The sequence below is a fragment of the Cibotium barometz genome, chromosome 31 (assembly GCF_041138505.1).
Source record: "Cibotium barometz isolate CiBa-2024 chromosome 31, ASM4113850v1, whole genome shotgun sequence".
In the NCBI taxonomy this organism is placed as follows: domain Eukaryota; kingdom Viridiplantae; phylum Streptophyta; class Polypodiopsida; order Cyatheales; family Cibotiaceae; genus Cibotium; species Cibotium barometz.
In genome coordinates, this window is record NC_141076.1 from 21724712 (window position 1) to 21744051 (window position 19340).

The window sequence follows — 19340 nt, forward strand, 5'->3', positions numbered from 1 at the left end:
GAACTCTCGACTTTCACATTGTTCCACATCTGTCCACTTTACTTAATCCATATCCATCTCATATGTATTCCTATTCTCATCCAATCACATAATTTTTCATCTCATCCGATCACATAATTTTTCATCTCATCCGATCACATAATTTTTCATCTTACCACATAATTTTTCATCTTACCACATCTTTCCTCATTTAACCTCATCACATCTCATCCACTCGTCGCATCTACCCATATTCACATCCCATCACACCTCATTCATTTACATCACATATCATTCATTCACATCTATCTCAATTTATATCACATTCATTTCACATCTCATCTCATTCATTCTTATCCCGATTCATATCACATTACATCTCATCCATTCACTCACATCGACATCACATCCTTTCACATACATATCCACATCCATTCTTTCACATACACATTCACATCCATTCTTTCACATACACGTCCACATCCATTCTTCCACATACACATTCACATCCATTCTTTCACACATACACATCCACATACACATCCACATCCATTCTTTCACACACACGTCCACATCCATTCTTTCACATACACATCCTCATCCATACACATCCATTCTTTCACATACACATCCTCATCCATACACATACACATCCACATCCATTCATTCACATACACATCCACATCCATTCTTTCACATACACATACACATCCACATCCATTTTCATTACATCACATCTTATTTTCATCTTATCACATCCATTCACATCCTATCACATCTCATACACATCTTATCGCATCCCATTTACATCTTATCACATTCTATTTTTTCATCTTATTACATCCATTCACATCTTATCGTATCCTATTTACATCTTATCACATCAATCCAGCATTCTTGACATAAAACAATAATTTAAAAACAGGTCATAAATACAGTTTCTATAACGAACTCTCGTCTTTCCACATTGTTTCACATCAATCCACATTACTTAATCCACATCCATTTCATATGTATTCCCATTCTCAAATGTGGTTAACATTGGTGGTTAGAGAAGTTAGAGGGAGATGTGCAGTCATGATGAGTATCACTTAGCCTAGGGTGACCATGCATGTCGTGATGAGTGCACACGGCCCCATCAGTAGAGTCGACAATTGGAGAGGTTGGCGGGCATGGTGTGGGATGGTGTTGCCCAAAGAGCTCGAAGAGTTAGAGAACCCAGAGAAGAGGCTATGGCTAGAGAGTGCCTAGAGAGGAGGCAACAACCACTATGGAGTTGGGGAAGATGGACGTGTGACAAGCTGGTTTGAGCCTCAATAGAGATGTCATTTAAAGACTTAGTGGAGGGATGGAGTGTGGAGGATACAGCTAGAAAACTCTAGGTCACTCACCACTACTCCTCCATTCTGCCATCATGGTGAATGCTAGACCAAAATGAAAGTATACTCTTATGGTGAGGCAATAGTTGTTTGGAATTGTCATTGAAAGTGGAAATCATTATTTTAGAAACCAATGAAGTAATAAGGAAACTCCAAATAGGTCTTTGAGACTCATGAAGCCACTTATGAGAGGTTTCTCCTTGGTGCCAAGGTTGACCTCCTTCACCTCCTCTTGATACATGGCACCACTGCTTGATGTAAAGATAAGGGGTCATCACCGACACATTCTTCAATATCCAAGCTAATGGTAGCTCCAAATGTACTTAATTCATAGTATAAAATCTTCCTATCATTAATATTCTTAATTTTTTGAAAAGATGAGATTTGAGTGAAACTATGTGGCTTGCTTCCCCTATCGAGTATGATGAGGAGAAGTGGCATTTGTTGACTCTCCAAACTCTAGCTCACCCAAGCTAATAACTATGCTAGATAGGTTTAATTAATAGGTTTTCTTCTTATATCAGTTGATTCTTATTCCCCCACAAGAGAACTACCATGAACGAATGCCTCCATCAAGGCATAGAGAGCTCTCCCTTCACCCTATTGGTGGTAAAGGAGCATCTTGATGTAACAAGGACATGACAAACGAGCTAGCGCACCCACATAGGGAAGTTGCACAGTTTGTGGCTCTAAGAAGGCAGGACCCAACGTAAGCTCTTTACGGGAATAGAAGGACATGGGCATGTTCAGATAACGTGGTGCCTACAATTCAATCATTTAGATGGGAAAAGAGAAATTCCTAGCATATTGGAATTATTGGATATTTTATTTAAATTCAAAGATGAATTTTAGATAAATTTATTTTATCTATGAGAAATAATTAAATGGTATTCCTATGACATTTGGAATCTAATCATTTAGATGGGAAAAGAGAAATTCCTAGCATATTGAATTAATGGGTAAATTATTTTAGATGAATTTATTTTATGAGAGATATTTGATGATAAAAGAAGAATTCCCATGACATTGGAATGCAAATAATTAAATGCAAAAAGAGGAATTCCCATGGTCTTTGAGATCCATGAAATCAAATGGGAAGAAGAGGAATTTGTAGTATAATTCAATTTATGATTACTCATCAAAAGTGAAAATATGGGTAGAATTGATTTTTGTAAATCCCATGAATTCTTTTATTCAAAAGAGGAATATTGAATATAATTCAATTGAGGAATTGAGAAGGAATAGGAAAATAGTCGTTGAGAAAAAGAATCTTTATCTAAGCCAAGCAATTGGTAGAAATTTAGAAAAAGTCCCATTATCGGTATCAAAGTAGTAAAAACTACTAAATGGGAATAGGATGTGATAAGATGTAAATGGGATGTGAATTGATGTGATAAGATGCAAATGGGATGTGATAAGATGTAAATAAGATGCGATAGGATGTGAATGGATGTGATAAGATGTAAATGAGATGCGATAGGATGTGAATGGATGTGATAAGATGTAAATGAGATGCGATAGGATGTGAATGGATGTGATAAGATGTAAATGAGATGCGATAGGATGTGAATGGATGTGATAAGATGTAAATGAGATGCGATAAGATGTGAATGGATGTGATAAGATGTAAATGAGATGCGATAGGATGTGAATAGTGTGATAAGATGTAAATAGGATGTGATAAGATATGATGTAATGAAAATGGATGTGGATGTGAATGATGAGATGAGAATGAGATGAGAGGATATGTGAAAGGGTGAGATGGGAAGTACATGGATGTGGATGTGTATGTGAAAGAATGGATGTGGATGTGTATGTGAAGATGTGGATGTGTATGTGAAGAATGGATGTGGATGTGTATGTGAAAGAATGGATGTGGATGTGTATGTGAAGAATGGATGTGGATGTGGATGTGAAAGAATGGATGTGATAAGATGTAAAGAGATGTGATGCGACATGAATATATGTGGATGTGAAGTGATAGATATGAATGTATGGATAGATGTGGGTAGTCAGTCGTACATGTGAACGATTGGATGGATGTGGACGAATGAGATGAGATGTGTATGAATGAGACATGATGCGGATATGGATGGGGTGAATGAGATATGATGTGGATAGATGTGATGTGATGTAATGTGGATAGAATGTATGTGATGGGATGGTGATGAGAATGAATGTGATGGATATGAATGAATGTGATGTGATGGATGTGAATGGATGGAGGTGATGTGATGTGAAATGGATAGATATGAGTGAATGAGATGTGATGTGAAATGGATAGATATGAGTGAATGAGATGTGATGTAATGTGATGTGAATCGGGATGTGAATGAATGAGATGTGATGTCATGTGAATCGGGATGTGAATGAATTATATGGGATGTGAATGGATGAGATGTGATGTGATGTGAATCGGGATGTGAATAAATGAGATGTGATGTGAAATGGATGTGATATAAATTGGGATAGATGTGAATGGATGATATGTGATGTGAAACGGGATAGATGTGAATGAATGAGATGTGAGGTGAAATGGATATGATATGTGATGTGGATCGGGGTAGATATGAATGGATGGGATGTGAGGTGAAATGGATATGATATGTGATGTGGATCGGGGTAGATATGAATGGATGGGATGTGAGTGAATGTGATGTGATGAGATGTGGATATGGTGCGAGTGGATATGAGATCTGATGAGGAAAAATGAGGAAAGATGTGATGAGATGGAAAATGATGTGATTGGATGAGAATGGGAATACATATGAAATGGATGTGGATTAAGTAATGTGGATTGATGTGGAACAATGTGGAAAGACGAGAGTTCGTTATAGAAACTGTATTTATGACCTGTTTTTAAATTATTGTTTTATGTCAAGAATGCTGGGGAAGCATTTGGGATAGATGTGAATGGATGATATGTGATGTGAAACGGGATAGATGTGAATGAATGAGATGTGAGGTGAAATGGATATGATATGTGATGTGGATCGGGGTAGATATGAATGGATGGGATGTGAGTGAATGTGATGTGATGAGATGTGGATATGGTGCGAGTGGATATGAGATCTGATGAGGAAAAATGAGGAAAGATGTGATGAGATGGAAAATGATTTAAGAGGTTTCTATGACAACTATGTCCACACACTTATGTAATGGGCACCCGTACTATATTGTAAATCCCATCATTTGGTGAGGAAAATTTCCTAAAGATGCTCCAGGTCTTGAGCTTTAAAGGACAGACAAGATGATCTTGACCAAAACATAAAGAAAATCCTTATAACTATGTTTTGGGTGCCTTGGGTCACTTATTCGAGTGGCCTAGTGTGGGAAAAGCCTTGGAACTATAAAAGCCAATTTTTCTTGTTTTATAACTCACATTCTCCCATTTATGCAATAGAAGTGGAGTGTTTTCTCTCCCTCTCTCTTGCAACTCTAATCTAGCATGTGTGGTATGCTTAGGGTTAGGGTTTGGGTGTGATTAGTGCTAATTGCTCGTTATCTCTTGCTTCTTCTCTCCCTCTTGCTTGAGTGATTAGGCTATCACTGCCGCAATCTACTTGCTACATAGATCCCACATGATATTTGTGAGAGTGGTTGCACCACCCGTCATAGGATTGGGAACCGCCTCGGTGTGACGATGATGCGGGAGGATCGGATGACGAGCAGCTATCCACGACGGTGGAGCTCTTGAGTATAGCTCAAGCTTGATAGATTGGCAACTTCCCATCACACGTTAAGGTTAGCTTAACATCTTTAGCACCACTAGGGAGTGCCAATCCCCTTCTTGTCAAAGCCTTTCTTGTTCAAATCCAATGGAGTCTCCATTGCCCAATGTCAAGTAAGTAACTATGGCATTCAGTTTTGGGTTGCTTAATTTATTTGTTGATTATTTTGGTTATTTTTATTGTTTTTATTTTGATTTTGTGCATAGCTTATGGTTGGGAGTAGGATTAGCAAGTGTTCAAGCTAAAAAAATAGAGATTTAAGCAATTAGAGAGCTCAAAAGAGGGTTTTTTGCTTAAACTGAGTGTTTTATGCTAATTTTTAGCTTTCAATCATGTTTTTTGTTAGATTTTAGCAATTGGACTAATTAGAATGGCATTAGTGTTCTTAACACTTGTCTTGAACTAAATCCATGCTTAGACCACTCCCATTAGGTCACAATTAGTGAGAATTAGCACTAATTGAGTCTAATTTTCTCTCTTTTGAGTGGGTTAAATATAGGATTAATTAGAAGGTTGATACAGAACGTGGAATTGTGCACAAGAAAGCACAATTTCTATGCATAGAAAGATGCATATTGGATATTTTTTTATTTTAAAAGTGTTATTTTCATTAGATTTGATTTCTATGCATAGAAAGATGCATATTAGAATTTTTTTTAATTATAAAAGTGTTATTTTCATTAGATTTAAATTCTATGCATAGAAAGATGCATATTGGAAATCTTTTTATTTTAAAAGTGTTATTCCTATTAAATTGGTTTTATGTTGCATAAATAGATGCATAAAGAATTTTTATATCAAAATTAGATTCTCTTTAATTCTATGTTTAATTTCCATGAATAATTGATAAATGAATAAGTAAATACTCTGAGAGGAAAAATTCTATTGTTTCATATTCACTCGATTTCTAAAGAGAAAATTCAAGAAATCTATCGAAGTCAAAATATTCTGATAAATGATTAATTAATTCTTCATAGAAATTTGTGATTAATTTAGAAATCAGTTAAGTGAATATTCAATGAATGAAATTCAATAAATTAGTAATTGAAATATCACCCCCTTTTCGAGAAAGATAATTCAGGAAGAAAAAGAGATGTGAGGTAGATAGAAGTGATGACACGTGTGATGTGAATCAGATAGATGTGAATGAAGGGATGAATAGTTATGATGTGAATAGAGGTCATGAGATGTGAGGTAAATAGATGTGATGAGATGTGTGATGTGAATCAGATAGATGTGAATGAAGGGATGAATAGTTGTGATGTAAATAGAGGTGATGAGATGTGAGGTAAATAGATGTGATTAGATGTGTGATGTGAATCAGATAGATGTGAATGAAGGGATGGATAGATGTGATGAGATGTGAGGTGATGAGATGTGATGAGATGTGTGATGTGAATCAGATAGATGTGCATGAATGGATGGATGGATGTGATGTGAATAGGGGTGAAGAGATGTGAGGTGAATAGATGTGATGAGATGTGATGTCATGTGAATCAGGATGTAAATGAATGATATGGGATGTGAGTGGATGTATGTGAAAGAATGGATGTGAATGTATGTAAAAGAATGTGATGTGGATGTGCATGCAAAGGAATGTGATGTGATGTGATGTGACATGAATATATGTGGATGTGAAGTGATAGATATGAATGTATGAATAGATGTGGGTAGTCATACAAGTGAATGATTGGATGGATGTGTATGAATGAGATATAGTGTGGACAGAAGTGATGTGATATAATGTGGATAGAATGTATGTGATGGGATGGTTATGAGAATGTATGTGGTGGTATGAATGAACGAATGTGATGGTTATGAATGAATGAGATGTGATAGGTGTAAATGGATGTGATGTAATTGAATGTGATGGACGAGAAATTATGTGGTGTCATGTGAATTGTGATGTGAATGATTATGATGTGATGAGAAAGGAAATACATATGAAATAAATGAGGAATTATGTGGAACAATGTAGAAAGACGAGAGTTTATTATAGAAATTGTATTTATGACATGTTTTTAAATGACTGTTTTATGTCAAGAATGTTGGGGAGGCATATTGACCATCTTGTGATTGAGGTCGTAGAGACCTAATCTGATAAAGTTGCAACAGCTAACGGAGAGTCAATGGAGGATGTTTCGCGTATAGCAAGGTCGGCCGCCAGCCTCGGTTCCATTAAAATGGTGAGCTTCCGGTATGATGGATGAGGGACCATGGAAGCGGCCTATGAGTGACGTTCTATCTCTCCTCTCTCCTAATTCAAGTCTAGTTCCAAAAAGTAAGCTGAACTGACCCAAAAATGGTCAAAAATTGACCAAACTGATCTGGAAAAGTATAGAATCAGTTTGCTTGGTTTGAGGCTCACTTTTTCCTATAAATAGAAGCCTCCTCCTTTGTAAAAGCTTAATAGTGTTTATGCACTATTACACTACTCCTCCCCAGAGCCAAAAACATTGAATTCACTTGTTTTTTACTAATTCCTCTACAAAGAATTGGTGGCCACTCTTGATCCAAACAAGAGTAGAACCCTCAATCCCTCAAGCCAAAGGAAAGATCATAAAACCCCATATAAGTTATTAATTCTACTTTTTTTTAATTCTAATCTATGGTTTTCTGAATGCTTTGCTTTTTAATGTGATTATGGATTTTAAGCCTTGATGAAAAGGCTTCCCCCTTCTCTTCATTAAGAAATTCACCCTTTCTTTATCCTAAAATGAGTAACAAATAAATTGAGTTAAACTTTTCCTATTGATTACTCTTTAGAAGTGAAAATTGATTAGATTAGAGTGCTTTATTTCATCTTGGGATAAATTTTAAAGTAAATTTAGAATGTGAAAATTGAGAAATGGTCAGCCATACAAAGGAGGTTATGGCAAAATTTTCTTAAATTTTGTGGAAATAAGTTTTATCTTTATGCTATTCTAAAAGAATAATCCCCACCGTTTGTGCATTCTAAAAGAAATTCTTTTTATTTTAAAAGTGTTATTCCTATTTTATGCATATATAGATGCATAAAAGGATTTTCTTTTATATAAAAGTGTTATTCTCATTGGATTTAAATTCTATGCATGGAAAGATGCATAAAAGATATATTTTTAATTCAAAAGTGTTATTCTCATTGGATTTTAATTTTATGCATAGAAAGATGCATATTAGATATTTTTTATTATAAAAGTGTTATTTTCATTAGATTCAATTCCTATGCATAGAAAGATGCATATTGGATATTTTTTATTATAAAAGTGTTATTTTCATTAGATTCAATTTCTATGCATAGAAAGATGCATATTGGATATTTTTTATTATAAAAGTGTTATTTTCATTAGATTCAATTTCTATGCATAGAAATATGCATATTAGATATTTTTTATTATAAAAGTGTTATTTTCATTAGATTCAATTTCTATGCATAGAAAGATGCATATTGGATATTTTTTATTATAGAAGTGTTATTTTCATTAGATTCAATTTCTATGCATAGAAATATGCATATTGGATATTTTTTATTATAAAAGTGTTATTTTCATTAGATTCAATTTCTATGCATAGAAAGATGCATATTAGATATTTTTTTATTATAAATGTGTTATTTTCATTAGATTCAATTTCTATGCATAGAAAGATTCATATTGGATATTTTTTAGTATAAAAGTGTTATTTTCATTAGATTCAATTTCTATGCATAGAAAGATGCATATTGGGTATTTTTGTATTATAAAAGTGTTACTTTCATTAGATTCAATTTCTATGCATAGAAAGATGCATATTGGAAATTTTTTTATTATAAAAGTGTTATTTTCATTAGATTCAATTTCTATGCATAGAAAGATGCATATTGGAAATCTTTTTATTTTAAAAGTGTTATTCCTATTAAATTGATTTTATGCATAAATAGATGCATAAAGAATTTTTATATCAAAATTAGATTCTCTTTAATTCTATGTTTAATTTCCATGAATAATTAATAAATGAATAGGTAAATACTGTGAGAGGAAAAATTCTATCGTTTCATATTCACTCGGTTTGTAAAGAGAAAATTCAAGTAATCTATCGAAGTCAAAATATTCAGATAAATGATTAATTTATTCCTCATCAGAATTAGTGATTAATTTAGAAATCAGTTAAGTGAATATTCAATGAATGAAATTCAATAAATTAGTAATTGAAATATCACCCCCTTTTCGAGAAAGATAATTCAGGAAGAAAAAGTAATGTGAGGTAAATAGAAGTGATGACATGTGTGATGTGAATCAGATAGATGTGAATGAAGGGATGAATAGTTGTGATGTGAATAGAGGTGATGAGATGTGAGGTAAATAGATGTGATGAGATGTGTGATGTGAATCAGATAGATGTGAATGAAGGGATGAATAGTTGTGATGTGAATAGAGGTGATGAGATGTGAGGTAAATAGATGTGATTAGATGTGTGATGTGAATCAGATAGATATGAATGAAGGGATGGATAGATGTGATGAGATGAGATGTGAGGTGATGAGATATGAATAGATGTGATGAGATGTGAATAGATGTGATGAGATGTGAGGTGAATAGATGTGATGAGATGTGTGATGTGAATCAGATAGATGTGCATGAATGGATGGATGGATGTGATGTGAATAGGGGTGAAGAGATGTGAGGTGAATAGATGTGATAAGATGTGATGTCATGTGAATCAGGATGTAAATGAATGATATGGGATGTGAGTGGATGTATGTGAAAGAATGGATGTGAATGTATGATATGGGATGTGAGTGGATGTATGTGAAAGAATGGATGTGAATGTATGTAAAAGAATGTGATATGGATGTGTATGCGAAGGAATGTGATGTGATATGATGTGACATGAATATATGTGGATGTGAAGTGATAGATATGAATGTATGAATAGATGTGGGTAGTCATACAGGTGAACGATTGGATGGATGTGTATGAATAATGAGATATAGTGTGGACAGAAGTGATGTGATATAATGTGGATAGAATGTATGTGATGGGATGGTTATGAGCATGTATGTGGTGGTATGAATGAAGGAATGTGATGGTTATGAATGAATGAGATGTGATGGGTGTAAATGGATGTGATGTAATTGAATGTGAGGACGAGAATTGATGTGGTGTCATGTGAATTGTGATTGATTATGATGTGATGAGAAAGGGAATACATATGAAATAAATGAGAAATGATTGGAACAATGTGGAAAGAAGAGAGTTCATTATAGAAATTCTATTTATGACATGTTTTTAAATGACTGTTTTATGTCAAGAATGCTGGGGAAGTATATTGACCGTCTTGTGATTGAGGTCATGGAGACCTAATCTGATAAAGTTGCAACAGCTAACGGAGAGTCAGTGGAGGATGTCTCACGTAGCAAGGTCAGCCGAGGTCTTGACTAGCCTCGGTTCGATCAAAATAGTGAGCTTGTGGTACGGTGGATGAGGGACCAAGGAAGCAGCCTATGAGTGAAGCGCTAGGTTACCTGCGAAAAGGATCCTAGAGGGTGCTGACCATACGGTGCTCGGGCGCTAGGTCGCCGACGATACCCATGCGTGCATCGAGGACAATATTGGAACAAGGAGTAAGAGTTGTTTTCTGAATTCGGGCATGGGTCTGGTTGATTGACCTTGCTGGTCCTCAACGGATGAGTCCATGGCTCTTTTATATGGATCCGTTGGTTGATCTTAATGATCTTCAACGGAGATTCCATTTCAATGATATGTGAATATATTATCAAGTACTATGAGCTAGGAACCATCGAAAAGGCCCCTGATTTGAGTGGACAGGTGGTGAGCGTTCTAGTTGCCAATGATGCCATAGGTACACCGATGAAAGAATGTTTGGAAATAAGGATTCAACCGGAGGTTTTGAGGATTATGATCAGTGATACTATGATTTCATTAAATGATTGTTTTAAAGACAGCAGAATCTGTGAAAAAGGCAATTTCATATTGGGTGTGTAAGTGGTGTGACTAGTTTTAAGTTTGCATGAATATCCGGCTAGGGGGCTTGGGAACTCTTTTCCTCCCTGGTACCCGAGACAAAACCTTACCAAATTCCTAATTGGATGCCATCACTACAGCGGTTGGGCAGTTGGCTAACCCATGGGATTGTAGGCTGGACTGATGGATCCCTAATTTGAGACTCAATTCTGTTATGGTACGATAGATGAAGTAAATCCCGGACAAAAATTGTTCTATAGAAAAGAATCAATGGATGTGCCTCTCAATGAGGAAAAAAGCATTGGCCTCTATGATCCAAGTGCAATCTTTTCCCTAATCTCACTATGGGACTTACGGGTTTGGTCAGATTAGTTCAGTGAGTTAAGACTTTTGACTACGTTGGAGAAAAATTATCATGGTGGAATCGCTCGTACTTTTCGGGCAAGGGAAGTTTTTCGGGTTCAGTTTTGGAAGAACCGATGGATTAGTCTCTTGTCCGGATATCCGTGGTGGGCGAGGCCCTGAGTGTGGGACCCTTCCCCGTGCAAGAAGTGCTACTTCTGCTGCTAGCACTCCTGAATTCGTTGCGTGGTGGTGACAGGGATCTTACACTAATGATAGATGAAGAACCCTTTCCCTCTGATAACCCACCCCAAGTTGATAACCCCCTCTCATAACCACTTTCACTCTGCTCTCTGACCAATATAGAACCATGGCGCTTAAAACAAGGCCTCTTCACATTGTGAATACCCAATTACCTCACACACCCTCATCAACACCCAAACCTGCAGAGCTACTCGAACGTGTCTCAAAGATGCCACCAATGCTACTAACCCCACTAACAAGCCTAACCCACCCCAGGTACACCTTTGCCCCCAAGGCACACAAGCCAGAAAGTCTCACGAGCCCTTGGGTACCCAAGAAGCTCCTCGCATCCAGAGGATATTATGAAGGTGCTACAATTCTGTGGATCCCCCACCACTGATGCACTTCCCAAACTAACACATCGGCAACACTAGCTCCTCGTACCTCTCGACTGCACTGAATTTGACATCCACAAGCCCACAAGGTATGGGAAAACCACTGGAAAAAATGCTATGCAAGGCCAAACCATCATGGCCCACAACCTTGGCCTTGCCTAGCGACTACTTTTACAGGTGGATCCCTAAGTCTCTACTCCAAGATCAGAAGTTCTATGAAGGAAATCTACAAATTTGGGTCCCTCGACAACCGAGGTACACCATTCCTACCCCTATCCTCCCAAATTTATCAACATTTCAATGGAAGCACAAGATAGCCTCCACCACTACCACCACTACTACTACACGGGACAAAGGGAAAGAAAAACTTCAAGAAGACCCCTTGACCATCCAACCACAGTCCACTGTCCTGACAGTGATATACCCTCAACTTCGACTACTCCCCCACCACTTATCATCTAACTCCCTCGGTATACTCCCGCTCAACCCCTTGCATCTCCAACCCCAGTTGCTCCCTCCATGGAAGCTTCCAAACTTATGATGGAGATACCAACCTCGCCAAACCAAATTAGAGCTACCTTCTCACTCTAGCAAACTAGGCAAGGAGTCAGTACAAAACCCGCAATGGGGTGCTAGCTACATAGCTTTGTAGTACAAAAACTGTTTACAGGGTGCCCAAAAAAAAAACACGACCGTACCATCCTAAAGACATGATCGTACCTTCACCAAGCCATGACCGTACCATCCTAAAGACACGGCCGTACCTTCACCAATCCACAGCCATACATTCTTCCTCTACCTATGGCACGCCGTATGCTTCTCAAGCCACGGCCATACCCTTCTCTCCACACTAAGCCATGGTCATACCATCCCAAAGGCATGGCCATACCATCCTGCAACAACAGCCGTACCATCCTGAAGACACGACCGTACCATCCTGAAGCCATGGCCATACCCCTCCTGGAAATCTATAAAAGGGGCCCAACACTTCCATTTCCCTCACACTTTTCTCTCTCCCTAGCTGAACTCTTATAGTTTTTTCCCTTGAGCTCTCACCCTTTCCAACCAACCTCCTACTCTCAGCAGCATGGCCGAACACTCCAACTCCTCCTATGAGGTCCTCACTCATACACCCCAAAAGAAGAAGCGCCTAGCTGGGGGCCGTTTTGAGGAGTACGACAAGCACCCCACCCAACTATCTCACCTGGACAAAAACCTAATGTGCCAGGTCAGTGACCACTCCGTCCATAGCCTTATGAAGAATAATAATAAGGTGGAGCACAAGCTCCTGTATTATAGAGGACGATGCTACAGGGCCATCACCAATCCGGCAATCGTGGCCCACCTCGAGCAAAAATAGAGCTTGGCAGCCTACCCACCTTGGAACCCTGGGGCCTAGACTTGCTCAATTACTTGTACTTCACAGAGACCTATGATGCCAACATGGCTATAGGCCAGGTGTTGGACAATGAGGGCCACCCCCAAATGATCCACCTTAGTCTAGACCTCGTTTGAGAGGCGCTTCATCTCCCGCACATGGAGAAACAATATGTTTGCCTCACCAATGTGATGTGACATGTCTACGGCACTTACCAAGGCTCCACCGCCAAGGACGGGGTTGAGTGGCAAAATATCTCCCAGCAAAAGCTGGTCATGCCCGCCTGTGCCCTCTCCTTCCTCCTCATCGCCCACTGAACTGATCGTTTCAATCGGTTCCGTCTCTCTACCCTTGCATGTGTCCACCAAGGAGTGCCAGTGAACTGGGTTGAGTGCCTACACAAAGAGCTCCATGCGGTCTGCGCGTAGCACTAACCCATAGAGCAAGCTCGTGGCAAGAGCCTCACTCCTCACCAAGGTTATTTATCATGATGCAGGCTGGACCGCCGACCTCCCCCGACCCGTCCAACTGAAGGGTGCCACCGCCATCCCCACCCCTATGCCTCCACCCCACCCTTATCCAACCTCTCCACCCCCCAAGCGCCATCACTCTGACCCCCCAACAGGAGGCCGCTCATTACCAAGCCTCAACTGAAACATATACGGAGGCCCAAGCCACCGAAGCCCACCGTCGCAAAGCCACCAAAGAGGAGGAGTTGCGCTACAACACAATTTTTCACTAGAACCTCTACGAGACACCCCCTTCTCATGTGTACTCTCCACCCCCTCCTCACTATAGTAGGCACTTCCTCCCTCGTATCCTCCTAGTGCAACACCATGGATACCCTGTGAGATAGGCATATGTAGGCAACTTCCACTACTAGGAAGCATATTCGGAGGGTATCCACTCCACCCATGGGGCGATACCTGATTTTGCCCATGGATTCTCTGACTTAGCCCGCGAACTCAAGAACCAAATGACCGATTACATGCTATAGAGCAATAGACGTTGATCGCAAAAGCTAACCAGAAGCAAACCTAGGAGGCCCTCCACGAGGCCACATTGGCTAACCATCACCTCCAAGCAACCGTAGAGGACCACGAAACAACCCTCGCCAATACCCTTGCCTCCCTCATGGAGCTCCAGGACCAACTTTAGACTATTCAAGAAGCGGAGCAACAAGCCCTTCACGCCCTCTCCCTTGCCCAAACAGAAGCCCATAAACTCCAACAGAGAGTGGTGTCTACCAAGGAGGACAACTGCACTATCAACCTCTCCTTCCAGTACTACAGGGAAGTTACAAAGAGTGCCCTACGCCACAAAGATTCCCAACTCAAAGCTACAGAGGCCCAGGCTATCCACCCCCACCCACCCCTTCTGGCCCTATCCCAGTGTGCTGTTGAAAAGAAAGTTGACGCGCTGATGGACACAACCACCGAACTCCCCACCCTCGCCATCCCTCCCCAAAACCCCGCCCAACTCCTTGATCTCAACTTCCAAGCCATTTGCCTCAACCTCCTCCAACACAACGTTTTCCTCGACGAACCCATCTCCCCTGCCACATTTTCTTATAGCCTCACCAAGCTCCCCTCCGCCTTCATCTCTTTTCTTACCACCTTTTTCTTCCAAGGCCAAATCTCCATCTCACAACCCACCACCCCCTTTGACTTCCCCATCCACCCCTTCAAGCTAACCTCCTCAATTGGGCCCACCTTCACTAATTCGGGCCTACGTTTGCCGACAAAACCATTGACCTCACCGTCCTCAATGGGCTCTGCCCCTATCCTTACTCCCCCTCCTGCACTGTTGAAGACCTTCGCTTCCTCCATGGCTGGGGGTGGGAAATCATCTACACCGCCTACAAGTCCCTCCGCCATCATAAGCTCCCTCTGCTTACACCTCGGAAGGTCTGCTCATCCTCTACAACAACAGATGCCATCTCCAACTCCAAATTATCCAAGCCACTAGGATCATTCAATTCGATGACTCCCATGTGGCCTTCCCCTAGACTTCTCCACCAAGAGGCCAACGACACCCGCCACTTCTTCTACTCCAAATGCCTAGAAAATAACTCCTCCGATGATGACGACAACGACGTGACAATGATGATCAAGACAGAGGAGCGACTATCAGTAAACCCCCCCTCACCCATCCCAACCCAGCACTAGCTCCCAACCACCACCACCCCCAGGAACCACCCTTTCCCTCTTCCCCTCATAACCCTCTACCCCCCCTCACATACCCACTATGCCTCCATCACCAACACCCCCCACCCTCCATCTCCATTTGGGCCTCCCCCTCAACCTGAAAGACATACCCTCGACATCAGCAAGGCCCCCACCTCTCATAACCGCAACCCTTGCCATGGTACCCTCTCCGACAGCCCCTCCACCCTCATCACAATCACTTCCCTACTACTTCCCTTCCCCACACCTCTGGAGAAAGGCAAAATCCCCCCACCCCCACCGTTAGAAGAATGACAATGTCGACCCACCTCTTAGCCCCCTCAACTGGCGTGATCCCTTGGATCTTACAGAGTTCAAGCATGCCATTTCAATATCTTGCTCGAATGACAACTTTAAGAAACCCCCATTAGCAGGGTGACCGACTGCATGGACATCCATGTCCTTCATCCCTATTTGGACACTAAACACAGCGCATGGAAGCACCAACTCCCCCATTTGGCAAAACAAGTAGGTTACCATCTAACCCCCTCCGGTGGTCGCCCCATCACCTTCGAACTTACGGCGGGCAAGTAGCCTACCTGCGCCAGCCTTTTCTTCTCAAGCCCTACATCTGGGAGTAGTATTGCAAGGCCCCATATGCTACCTCCAAATTGATCATGCCTCCTTTCCCATCCATCAACACTGGGCTTGGGACCTCTTCAATAAGGAGCTGATAGCAAACCCTAAACTCTGATATAACTTTCCATGCTTCACCCCACCAATTTCCCAAAGCCCCTACATTGAGGTCACTATATAGGCTCACCAAGATCCACGCCTTCATCTCAACAGTTATGAGCAGGTGCCTGATCCAGCAATTGTGGCCACCGTCCAATTCTTCCACCTCGTTATCACACTTCTAGAAGCCTTCTCGAATTGGAACCACTACTACGAGGGCAACAAGGCCTTGCTTTCAACCTCAACAAAGGCCCCACTTTCAAGCAGGTATTCGGCTACTACAAGCACATCTATTGGATGCCTACCTGGTGCCTGCAAACCTTTGAAGATATGATGGAGACCACTTTTGTACAAGCTACAAGGTCTTCCATTGATCCCCCCCACATCCCAAGTCGCGGTTTGACTTTATCCGCACCTACTCCATCAATTACCACTAAGTACCCTTGCCAGCTCGAGGACGGATCTGAATTCGGGAGGGGGGTATGTTAACCACAATGGTTAACATCATTTTCCAAGTTTGGTTATTCTTCTTGTAATCCATTGTTATTTACCCGTGCTAAGTGCTTCTTAAAAAAGATATATGGGATGACCAAGCTTACGACTGGTGGTGTACTACCAGCGGCGGCGCGGCAGGAATGAGCCTAGATGTACATAGAGCTAGGAAGTCAGTTTTGGGTCCCCAATTGTAAATGGGTGGCCGGCCATTGTAAAAAGTGAGCTCATGTATATAAGTGATTTATAAAATATGAAAAGGGACAATCCCATTATCACAATCTCTCTCTCTCTCTCACTCTCTTGTGGCTATGGTGGTAGGCTTGTATTGGTGAATGCATGCTTGCTTGATTTTGGTGTGTGCATGTAGGTGATGATTCTTGTCTTGCCCTCTCTTCTCCCTCTTCTTGTCTTCTCTTTGAGATCACTCTTGCATACACATAGACATTGAGTAGAGGTAGATCTTTCCATATCTCCCTTCCTCTGAAAAACTTGTCATTTTCCACATTGTATTGGTGAATGCATGCTTGCTTGATTTTGGTGTGTGCATGTAGGTGATGATTCTTGTCTTGCCCTCTCTTCTCCCTCTTCTTGTCTTCTCTTTGAGATCACTCTTGCATACACATAGACATTGAGTAGAGGTAGATCTTTCCATATCTCCCTTCCTCTGAAAAACTTGTCATTTTCCACATTGGATTGAAACTAAACATCACTTATTTACAAGCATATTGAGTATCAACATGGCCCATATTTACTCTTAGTTTTCCATACTTGTATACAAGCTTTTTTTAAATTGATTTATAAAATCCATTTTTGAAATCGCATTATAGACAATCATAATGGCAAACTAGTTGAAGAGAACTAAGAGGTGCAAAGTAGATGAAAAATAGATTAGAACAAAGACATGACTAAGAAAATTGAAAGATAGAATTACACACGAACACCACTCAAAAATACTAAAAAATTTGGCAAAGATAATATTCGAACTTTTGTGGGTAGAAGGGCATGAGTAGGGTATTTTGAGCATGCAGTAGAAGAACATTAGGGTGTCAAGAGAATATTTGCTAAGAGTCTTCAAAGATTGAAAGTCCTTTCTAGCCTATGTATGTATCATAGGTGAGGAATCTCAGTGGTCCAACCTTCACATGTTGATGAGTGCTAATTATGTGTGTGTAAAGCCTCTTATCTTAAGTTATATATTTTTAAGAACCCCATCCACACCCTCATATCTTGGACTTTAGGTTAACTATAAAATGCCTAGCACTTAAAAACGCTAACCCATGAAAATGATACACAATGATACAATGATGGAAGGAGTTTAGGGGGTGATTAAACAAACGAACCTTTTGGCAAAAAGAAAAAAGTAAAAATGGATGCTAATGAGTGCAGGGAAACTGAACTTGCATAGACAAGCGTTGATTAATAGCTGATTAGGCATACATATAAACAAGGTAGGGAATATATTGCGAGGTGCGCAATAATTTTATTGGTAGATAGCTGGATCAGCCTTAACACTGAGTTGGTTTCCATATCCGGACTCCAGAGTGCGCTGATCAGTATTGTAGTCTTTTCAAACAGAGCGCGGAGAGCAGCCACAGCGAGCGCAGGTTTTCTCATCTGCGACCACCGTCACGCGCCCACTGATCATCGAGTAGCTGGTGATAAACTCCATGTCAGAAATGCTTCTTCGCCAACAGGTTCGAATTACACAAAATTAATAAAAGAGCAGTTGTTTTGATCACGCTCTGTAATTATTCACCTCATGTCGGCCGCGGTCTCCATGAGAACTGTGTCCCTCGCAGACAACACGAGCGTCTCGGACCTTCCGCAGCTGCAAAGCGATTAACAGGAAAGCAGAATTCCTCTATTTTAGAGAAAGAAACTTATTCAATCCTTTGAAACCCACATAGAGGAACGAGCACAGGATGCTAACAGCAGATTGATAATTGATAATTACCCCTTGCAGCCGCTGCCGCAGGAGCAGTTGGCGCCGCAGCCACAGTTACCGTTGCAGCAAGACATGGTTGTATTGGTAGAAGAGGCCGGGTGTGCACAGTAGCTGTGGTGTGGTGCGGTGTGGTCACTGGTTGGGGAGGGGAGGGTGTTGCTTTATAACGTGAAGTCTGCGAGCCCTATCGATCGATCGTAGAGAGCTATTGGGCGGAGCGAGAGATGATTGCACAAGATTCCCGACGTGAGATCAGCAGCACTGACTCTCATACACAGTGAGTGCTGCACGCCCTCTTCCAATTTCGTAGCTTGCATAAGGATTGCATATGCAGCTGCACGCGCGACGACGTGCATCAAAAGCCCCACCAAGATTCTTCCGTTTACAGACCACCCATCTTGTATTATAATACGTTAATCTTGTATTATTATATGATAACAATGCCACACATTGCTGTTGTGGCGTTGGGTGGGCAAATTTGATGTAGATCTGAACATGGAAAACTTCAAACTTGATGGCTATTGGAGTTGAAAATAATTATCCAGAGAAACGTGTTTTGAAAGTTTATTTATAGGTCCAATCATCAACCGGTTACCTTTATATAGTACATA

The 19340-nt window shown here is 40.5% G+C and overlaps 1 long non-coding RNA gene across 1 annotated transcript; it reads right to left on the minus strand.

The window, feature by feature from the left end:
* Window positions 1-18165: 18165 nt before the first annotated feature.
* Window positions 18166-19023, minus strand: LOC147620616 (uncharacterized). The gene is made up of 3 exons (XR_015269958.1): window positions 18739-19023; window positions 18541-18612; window positions 18166-18436 (listed from the first exon to the last, which is right to left on the minus strand). It is a non-coding gene; the product is annotated as an uncharacterized LOC147620616 (long non-coding RNA).
* Window positions 19024-19340: the final 317 nt, after the last annotated feature.